This window comes from Macrobrachium nipponense, chromosome 20 (assembly GCF_015104395.2).
Source record: "Macrobrachium nipponense isolate FS-2020 chromosome 20, ASM1510439v2, whole genome shotgun sequence".
Taxonomy (NCBI): domain Eukaryota; kingdom Metazoa; phylum Arthropoda; class Malacostraca; order Decapoda; family Palaemonidae; genus Macrobrachium; species Macrobrachium nipponense.
In genome coordinates, this window is record NC_061089.1 from 20299081 (window position 1) to 20308837 (window position 9757).

At 34.6% G+C, this 9757-nt stretch overlaps 2 long non-coding RNA genes across 2 annotated transcripts in view; one reads left to right on the forward strand and one right to left on the reverse strand.

Moving 5' to 3' along the window:
* Nucleotides 1–2494: 2494 nt before the first annotated feature.
* LOC135222881 (uncharacterized) lies at nt 2495–4510 on the forward strand. Its single transcript, XR_010316370.1, has 3 exons — nt 2495–2644; nt 3523–3690; nt 4201–4510. It is a non-coding gene; the product is annotated as an uncharacterized LOC135222881 (long non-coding RNA).
* A 3294-nt stretch (nt 4511–7804) lies between these two features.
* LOC135220780 (uncharacterized) overlaps nt 7805–9757 on the reverse strand; it is a 3483-nt gene continuing 1530 nt past the window's right edge. The window contains exons 3-4 of the long non-coding RNA XR_010315797.1: nt 8534–8692; nt 7805–8114 (exon numbers count right to left, since the gene is read on the reverse strand). This is a non-coding gene — a long non-coding RNA (uncharacterized LOC135220780). The remainder of the gene's footprint in view (nt 8115–8533; nt 8693–9757) is intronic.

Sequence of the window (9757 nt, forward strand, 5' to 3'; positions counted from 1 at the left end):
TCCTAGGGGACAGAGAGTCCTGTGTGGATAAGAGGTAATTGGTGTGACTAATTACTGATTAAGACATTTTCATACTGGGGGTTTAACTGAGTTAGTTAGTCTGTGAGACTTGAATCATTAACTTTCCATTGTTTAATAAATATTATATTTTTGTAATGCATGACTCTCATTTGATGACCTGTTAGAATGGAGAGAGAGAGAGGTTGTGAGTCGAGAGAGAGAGAGAGAGCGAAGGCTATGACAGCGGTCGCTTGGAGAGAGAGAGAGAGAGAGAGAGAGAGGTTGCGAGTCGAGAGAGAGAGATGGAGTGTGTTATCAGTTTGCCTTAACGCTTCGGGTTTCACGCATACTAAGTACTAAATACCCTTTGCATGTAATAGGTATCAGCAGATGGGTAACATATACCATATATATATATATATATATATATATATATATATATATATATATCTATATATATATATATATATATATATATATATTTATATATATATATATATATATATATATATATATATATATATTATATATATATATATATATATATATAGATATATGATATATATATATATATATATATATATATATATAAATATATATATATATATATAATATATATACATATACAAAACAGAGATAATGAACCCGACCAAAACGTAATAATGAACCTATGGCTGAAAAAGGACTATTACTGTTAACATATTATATTATGAAATAATGCGCTAGTTAAGAGGTGAAGTGGAAGCTAGCAATCTAACCCCTAGAGAATTTTTGGAAAAATCAGCAGAGTGCAATAATCTGGTGGAAATCAATCCTTCCAACGAGAAAAAAAAGAAGAGAGTATGGTTTTTTTATAGATTTATAAAAATTCATAGTCAATGCACGTTAGAGATCGAATAGAACTGAAAAGTACTAATTACTCTGCGTCACGTTTAAGATTTGGTACATGTGTAGTATAGTATACCGTCAATTACAGAATCTACCAATTACAGCAAGCCGTGTTATTCGCGCCTGCGCAGTCCCCGAAAATTCAAGATGGATAAAGACCTATTAAAACCGTCACGGAGAGCGCTTGACATTAAACTACATCTCCTCCCTGAGTAAAAGGTGTCAGTTTTGATCGTTCTCCATCTGCAGAGGAATCTACAGCTTCCACAACCTTTCAACTGAAGATCACTCCAGTGTCCACTGCAACATCCAACATGAAGAATATTCTGGGACTCCTACTTCTCGGCCTGCTCTTTGTAGCTCTCCAGAAGGAGGTATGTTTCTGGACACCATTTCTGCCTTGTCCAGTTAAACCATTTTCATTGATTTACTTCATGACGTCGTTTTTAATTATACTGTGTTACTGGCCGGAAGTCCCAACATCGTTCGGCTAACAGAGCTGACCCATTTTTCTGACGTCATTTTCCCTACATCTGGCAACAACGCTATTTTGTAATACAGTCAAGAGTATTTTCTGAGTATTCATGTACTATTTTTATATTTTTTCATTCAATATTTTTATTTTTATTTATTTTCAATTTTATATTTTACCAGCAGGGTAGTTTTCCTGTAGTATTCATGTATTTTTATGCTTTTTATTTTCTTATTTTTATATTTCACATTCAAGGATATTTCCTGAGTATTCATGTATTTTGATGTTTTTTATTTTCTTATTTTTATATTTTACATTCAAGGGTATTTCCTGAGTATTCATGTATTTTGATGTTTTTTTAATTTTTCTTATTTTTATTTATTTTTATTTTTCCTCCTTTTTTTTACCTTATTTAATTTACAGTCCCTAGAAGTAGATATATATGTCTAGATTTAATCAAGGAACTCATTAAATCGTAGAATTGATTCCAATCACACACTTCACTGATTTGTAACTTATGAGAGGAAAGAAATCTTTTTTTTTGACTGAATTCTTCTCTTTCCCATTCCACAGGCAGACGCAGGTAAGGGTGTTCGGTGAGATCTGTCGCAGTCTCCAAGAATTTGTATGTATTGCGTCTCTCTTAGGGTATGGCGTTTTCAACAGAGCAGATTGCTCTGCTACTTCTAAAGCACTTGGCCTATTATATATATTGAAAGAACTCAAGAGTAGTCATTCTAATCTGTATATATAATATATATATATATATATATATATATATATATATATATATATATATATATATGCTAAGAGTTGGTAACTTTATATAAAAATAAGATATGAAACAACGGACAGACAATTGTCTGTCAGCGTAGAGAAAAATGCATCTTTCATAGAGTGACCCCTAAGGGTTTTTTCTATCTTGTATGTCTCTATCTTTCCGGCCAGTTTAATATAAGCCCGTTGGCGATTTCCGTAAATAACATAAACAAAAGACTCTAAATACCATAGAAATAAAATAATGACCCCAGGAATTGATCGGGTTCCTTCAATATAACGGACCCCCGAACTGTTTGTTGGGGATCACTATCTAGGAGAGATCCTCAAACAGAAATGAAACTTAATGTTTAAAACCTCTTTCTCCGTATTCCTACGAACAGTTTGCGTCATGAAGCCAGCCTTCAGCGAACTGGGCGGTTACTGTTTTTGTGAAAGGCAGTGGGACTTGCTCCGGAACCGTCATCAAAAGAGGCTGCTATGGAAACTGCTCACTCTGTGTTCCAGGTAAGAGAGACGAGAGACTGGAGCCTGTGATCTGCTCCAGGTGGGATTAACAACATTTGACTACATCACAGAGCTTTTGGTGGGCGACTATCTTACAACCTTCTCAGATGCGTCAGTTTAGAGGGAAAATGTTGAAGAGAGAGAGAGAAATTTCATAATATTAATGAACACTACAAATAAACTAATATACATACTATATATATATATATATTATATATATATATATATATATATATATATATATATATATGTACCATAAAAAAATATTTATATATGTATATATATCTGGAGTTTTTTTTTTTTTTGCGCTTCCTCTTACGCTATTTTTTGAACGCACGGAGTGGCGGAGAATCATAATTCTCGGTTCCAAACATTTTTGTCACCCCCAAATTTTATTCCATCTCCTTGTTACGTAAGCTGAATCTACATATTTCACAGTTTTGTGGACGGGAGACTACTGCCTGACATCGGAAAAGCAAAGACGGCATAAGAAAGATTAATTGAAAAGTGAAGGAAGCAGGACTTTTCTGTTCCCTATCATAAAATGAAACAGTTTCATCGACAAGATCAAGATATTGCTGAAGTGAAACATTCTAAGATATCCTGTGATTCTGCTTCCATAGACGACAGGATATATTTGAAAGTTACTTCCTCTTCGATCCAAAATCTCCTTCATCTTATAATTTTGCTTTAATCTTAAATGCCAATGAAGTGGGTTGTACTACAGTAACCTATAATTACTTTGCCAATAGCTTACCTCAGCTCTTCAATTCGCGGAAAAATTAAAAAATCCAACTCTGATCAACAGAAAATCTGATGTAGTCATAAATGATAGTTGATATGGTTTCAAATAATCCGCTCTTTGTCATTTCCACCAGTAAAAGCTGGCAAGGCAACCTGCAAGAGTCTAGGAGGTTACTGTTTTCGAATGAGTGGACGACGCAACTGCAATGGCCGAGTAGAAGATTCTGCGACTTGTAAGGTCGCCGGACGCAAATGCTGTATTCCTACTGTTACTACTTTTACTACTTTTACTACTTTTGCTGGTAAGAACGACGATTGACAATCATACACAAAAGAGATATTTGTTTGATATAGAGGAGAGAGAGAGGAAGACGAGAGAGAGAGACGACGAGAGAGAGAGAGAGAGAGAGAGAGAGAGAATGTTCGATTATAGACTGAGAGGGCATGTAACGAGAGAGAGAGAGAGAGAGAGAGAGAGAGAGAGAGAGAGAGAGAGTTGAATAGTAGGTGAAACATTGCAGTACTAACTACCACTATACAGACAAGCCTATCTGATGATCCGGATTTTTTTTTTTTAATCTTCAAACAGAATATGACGTATCCAGTAGTAAGTTTTGTCATAAAAATGTCTTGATCTTTAATAGTAATTTTTTGCTCTGTGTCTCATCGCAACCTACAAAGTCTATTTAGTCATAATGAATTGTTTACAGTGAATATTTAAGTTTCTTCAGGTAAAAAGTGAAAAATCCTCTTACGATACCCTTCGGGACCTTGTGGAAAATACGGGACTTATCTGCCATTGACATTTACAGAATATTAAGAAGAACACTGAGACCATATTCATCCTGATTGCCTGCTGATGACTATCCATTACAACGAAGAAGCTTCCACGAGTGTAGTTCTTCACTTTCACTGCTGTCCATCGGTTCCTTTTGCCTAAAAGGAATAATACCTTATTTCATATCCTGTTTTACTTTCCTTAGTTTGTCACACAATAGTTTTCGTTTCTGAAACGCCATAGGACTTAGAAATAACTCCTGGGTCTAAATCAACATTTGTAAATGCTACTGCAAGATGGTATTGTAACTGGTCTCAAAATAAATTTGGTTTTCACTTCAACAACTTGTATTCTTATCTACATGAAATTTATTCTTTATGTGACGGATCGGATAAATGAGCCGTACTGAGTAACCTGACCAATTAATGGGCAACCTGCAGCATTATGGCTGCCATGGAAAATCATTAAAACAAAATTACATTAAAGTACTTGAGGACGTCACTTCTTTCAACAAATATTATCTTACGAATATTTACAATAAAGCAACAGCAAAAAGCATGATATTAGAAAGCACAGCGCCTAAATTAACTAAAGCAAAAATAAGTTTCTTTAGATTTCGGAAATTCTTTGGCTCTGGATAAACAAATTACTTAAAATAAAGCTACATTTATTCTGCTTGGCTTCATACACACAAGAACAGAAGTATTTGATATTGTACTTCTTGAACGCATTAAGGTCAAAACTAAATCTACGATTCGTAAGACAAAGTAATTTTAAGCAGGTAAACAATGGAGCTGCAGACCCAATGCGAAAAAGAAAAACATGAAGAGAAGTTGAAATGGACGAACTGACTGTTGAATCAACCTCGGTTACGTAACTGAAGCGGAAAAAAATGAACGCGAATAAAAATAGGACAATGAATGTAACATAAAAAGTTTTTAAAAATATTTCAAACTTTTACCCAATATTTTTTAGGTTTTTCCTCTTTTTGTTCGCTGTTCTTTGTTTCAAACATCAAGATCAAAATCGCCTAAAAAGGACAAAAAAGGTAACTAAAATAAAGAGATTTAGGCTTGAAGGCAACATTGCGCTGGGTGAGTTGTGGGTGACGCCGCCACTAGTCCACCCAGCAGTAGTAGATGGAGACCAGTATCTACCAGGTTGAACAGAGTACATGTAGTACTCTGTTAATCCTGGTATCTATAATGCTATTGAGAAAAAGGGCACGAGGCTGGTAACCTCACCGAACATCCAGAGATTTACTGAAGCTGTAACATTATGGCGTCAGCCAACTCTTCCAGAGAGGTAAAAGATGTATGGGAAATACACACACACACACACACACACACACACACACACACACACACACACACATATATATATATATATATATATATATAGATATATATATATAGATATATAAGTTCCTCATTGGGACGACGATTGGGCTGCGCACTCGTCTATCAATCTGGTAGCCTGAGTTCACTTGCAGCAGCCGCTACCTATGTATATATATATATATATATATATATATATATATATATATATATATATATAGTATATATATATATATATATATATATATATATATATATATATATACAGAGCCTGTCCTACAGTTAAAATCTTTTAAAAACATACTATCCTACATAACTGTAGGACAGGCTCTGTTTTTTCCCTCTCCTGATGCTGCTTCCGCCTTCCGCCTCTCCCGTCCAGGTAACCACTGCCCCAGGGGAGTCTGGTTACGGTGCCCAATCCTACGCACCTCGGATGAAGGATTTCCTACAACGTTGCAACAACCACTGCGGAGATCCAGCAAAATTGCAGCCAGAAGGATTGACAGGGGAGAAGATATCACTTAGTTGGAGTTAACTGCCCTCTATCTTCATCACCTGGCCCATTGACGAGCTAACGACCGTTGTCAACGATCTTCAACGACTCTTGTTTTTAAATTTACCTCTGTACATGTTGTAACTTATTGTTCATTTGGACTGAAGATGAACCCAGAGAAGGGTTCGAAAGTTTTCTGTAAAGTCTTAAAAATTATACACGGACTCTTAATACTTTGTATAATATTGTGGACCCTTTACAACATTATATATATTCTCGTGATAGAGATTTTTTTACCTTAATAATAATAATAATAATAATAATAATAATAATAATAATTAATAATAATAATATTAATATTATTATTATTATATTATTATTATTATTATTATTATTATTATTATTATTATTATTATTTCAGGAAATGAAACCATTTTACATGGAACAAGCACACAGGGCACACTAACTTGAAATTCAAGCTAAGCTTCCAAAGAATATTAGTTTCAACCTCCCACAACAGACCTCACACTGCAGCAGTGATTTTTCATCGCCTGTGCGAGGCACGAACCCGTGACATCCGGACGGCATGCCACGACACCAGCGACTAAATCCATTGAGTTCATAAGTCCATGAAACAACCAAAAGCAAAGCCTGGGATCAGTATTTCCAGGATAAATATATTTTTCCTTAATTTAAACTCAAACACATGAATTGATAGGATAATACTATAATATATATATATATATATATATATATATATATATAGTATATATATATATATATATATATATATATATATATATATATATATATATATATATATATATATTTCCCATACATCTTTTACCTCTCTGGAAGAATTGGCTGACGCCAGAATGTTAGTGCTTCAATAAATCTCTGGATGTTCGGTGAGGTTACCAGCCTCGTGCCCTTTTTCTCAATAGCATTATAGATACCAGGATTAACAGAGTACTACATGTACTCTGTTCAACCTGGTAGATACTGGTCTCCATCTACTACTGCTGGGTGGACTAGTGGCGGCGTCACCCACAACTCACCCAGCGCAATGTTGCCTTCAAGCCTAAATCTCTTTATTTTAGTTTCCTTTTTTGTCCTTTTTAGGCGATTTTGATCATGATGTTTGAAACAAAGAACAGCGAACAAAAAGAGGAAAAACCTAAAAAATATTGGGTAAAAGTTTGAAATATTTTTAAAAACTTTTTAAGTTACATTCATTGTCCTATTTTTATTCGCGTTCATTTTTTTCCGCTTCAGTTACGTAACCGAGGTTGATTCAACAGTCAGTTCGTCCATTTCAACTTCTCTTCATGTTTTTCTTTTTCGCATTGGGTCTGCAGCTCCATTGTTTACCTGCTTAAAATTACTTTGTCTTACGAATCGTAGATTTAGTTTTGACCTTAATGCGTTCAAGAAGTACAATATCAAATACTTCTGTTCTTGTGTGTATGAAGCCAAGCAGAATAAATGTAGCTTTATTTTAAGTAATTTGTTTATCCAGAGCCAAATAGTTTCCGAAATCTGAAGAAACTTACTTTTGCTTTAGTTAATTTAGGCGCTGTGCTTTCTAATATCATGCTTTTTACTGTTGCTTTTTTGTAAATATTCGTAAAGTAATATTTGTTGAAAGAAGTGACGTCCTCAATTACTTTAATGTAATTTTGTTTTAAGGATTTTCCATGGCAGCCATAATGCTGCAGGTTGCCCATTAATTGGTCAGGTTACTCAGTACGGCTCATTTATCCGTCAACAATAAAGAATAAATTTCATGTAGATAAGAATACAAGTTGTTGAAGTGAAAACCAAATTTATTTTGAGACCAGTTACAATAACATCTTGCAGTAGCATTTACAAATGTTGATTTAGACCCAGGAGTTATTTCTAAGTCCTATGGCGTTTCAGAAATGAAAACTACTGTGTGACAAACTAAGGAAAGTAAAGAAGGATATGAAATAAGGCATTATTTATTTTAGGCAAAAGGAACCGATGGACAGCAGTGAAAGTGAAGAACTGCACCCGCGGAAGCTTCTTCGTTGTAATTGATAGTCATCAGCAGGCAATCAGGATGAATATGGTCTCAGTGTTCTTCTTAATATTCTGTAAATGTCAATGGCAGATAAGTCCCGTATTTTCCACAAGGTCCCGAAGGGTATCGTAAGAGGATTTTTCACTTTTTACCTGAAGAAACTTAAATATTCACTGTAAACAATTCATTATGACTAAATAGACTTTGTAGGTTACGATTAGACACAGCAAAAAATTACTATTGAAAGATCAAGACATTTTTATGACAAAACTTACTACTGGATACGTCATATTCTGTTTGAAGATTAAAAAAAAAATCCGGATCATCAGATAGGTTTGTCTGTATAGTAGTAGTTAGTACTGCAATATTCAACTCTCTCTCTCTCTCTCTCTCTCTCTCTCTCTCTCTCTCTCTCTCTCTCTCTCTCTCTCTCGTCTATACTCAAACAAATATCCATCTTTTGTGTATGATTGTCAATCGTCGTTCTTACCAGCAAAAGTAGTAAAAGTAGTAACAGTAGGAATACAGCATTTGCGTCCGGCGACCTTACAAGTCGCAGAATCTTCTACTCGGCCAGTGCAGTTGCGTCGTCCACTCATTCGAAAACAGTAACCTCCTAGACTCTTGCAGGTTGCCTTGCCAGGTTTTACTGGTGGAAATGACAAAGTGCGGATTATTTCATGACAAAGAGCGGATTATTTGAAACCATATCAACTATCATTTATGACTACATCAGATTTTCTGTTGATCAGAGTTGGATTTTTTAATTTTTCCGCGAAATGAAGAGCTGAGGTAAGCTATTGGTAAAGTTATTATAGGTTATTGTAGTACAACCCACTTCATTGGCATTTAAGATTAAAGCAAAATTATGAGATGAAGGAGGTTTTGGATCGAAGAGGAAGTAACTTTCAAATATATCCTGTCGTCTATGGAAGCAGATTCACAGGATATCTTAGAATGTTTCACTTCAGCAATATCTTTATCTTATCGATGAAACTGTTTCATCTTCTGATAGGGAACAGAAAAGTCCTGCTTCCTTCACTTTTCAAAGAATCTTTCTTATGCCGTCTTTGCTTTTCCGATGTCAGGCAGTAGTCTCCCGTCCACAAAGCTATGAAATATGTAGATTCAGCTGACGTAACAAGGAGATGGATAAAATTTGGGTGACTGTTTGGAAACCGAGAATTATGAGTCTCCGCCACTCCGTGCGTTCCAAAAATGGCGTAAGAGGAAGCGCAAAAAAAAAATTACTCTAGATATAGTAGCAGAGCAATCTGCTCTGTTGAAAATGCCATACCCCAAGAGAGACGCAATACATACAAATTCTTGGAGACTGCGACAGATCTCACCGAACACCCTTACCTGCGTCTGCCTGTAAAAGGGCAAAGAGAAGAATTCAGTCAAATAAAAGATTTCTCCTCTCATAAGTTACAAATCAGTGAAGTGTGTGATTGGAATCAATTCTACGATTTAATGAGTTCCTTAATTAAATCTAGACATATATATCTACTTCTAGGGACTGTAAATTAAATAAGGTAAAAAAAGGAATAAAAATATAAAAATAAGAAAATTAAAAAACATCAAAATACATGAATACTCAGGAAATACCCTTGAATTTAAAATATAAAAATAAGAAATTAAAAAACATCGAAATACATGAATACTCAGGAAATATCCTTGAATGTAAAATATAAAAATAAGAAAATAAAAAACA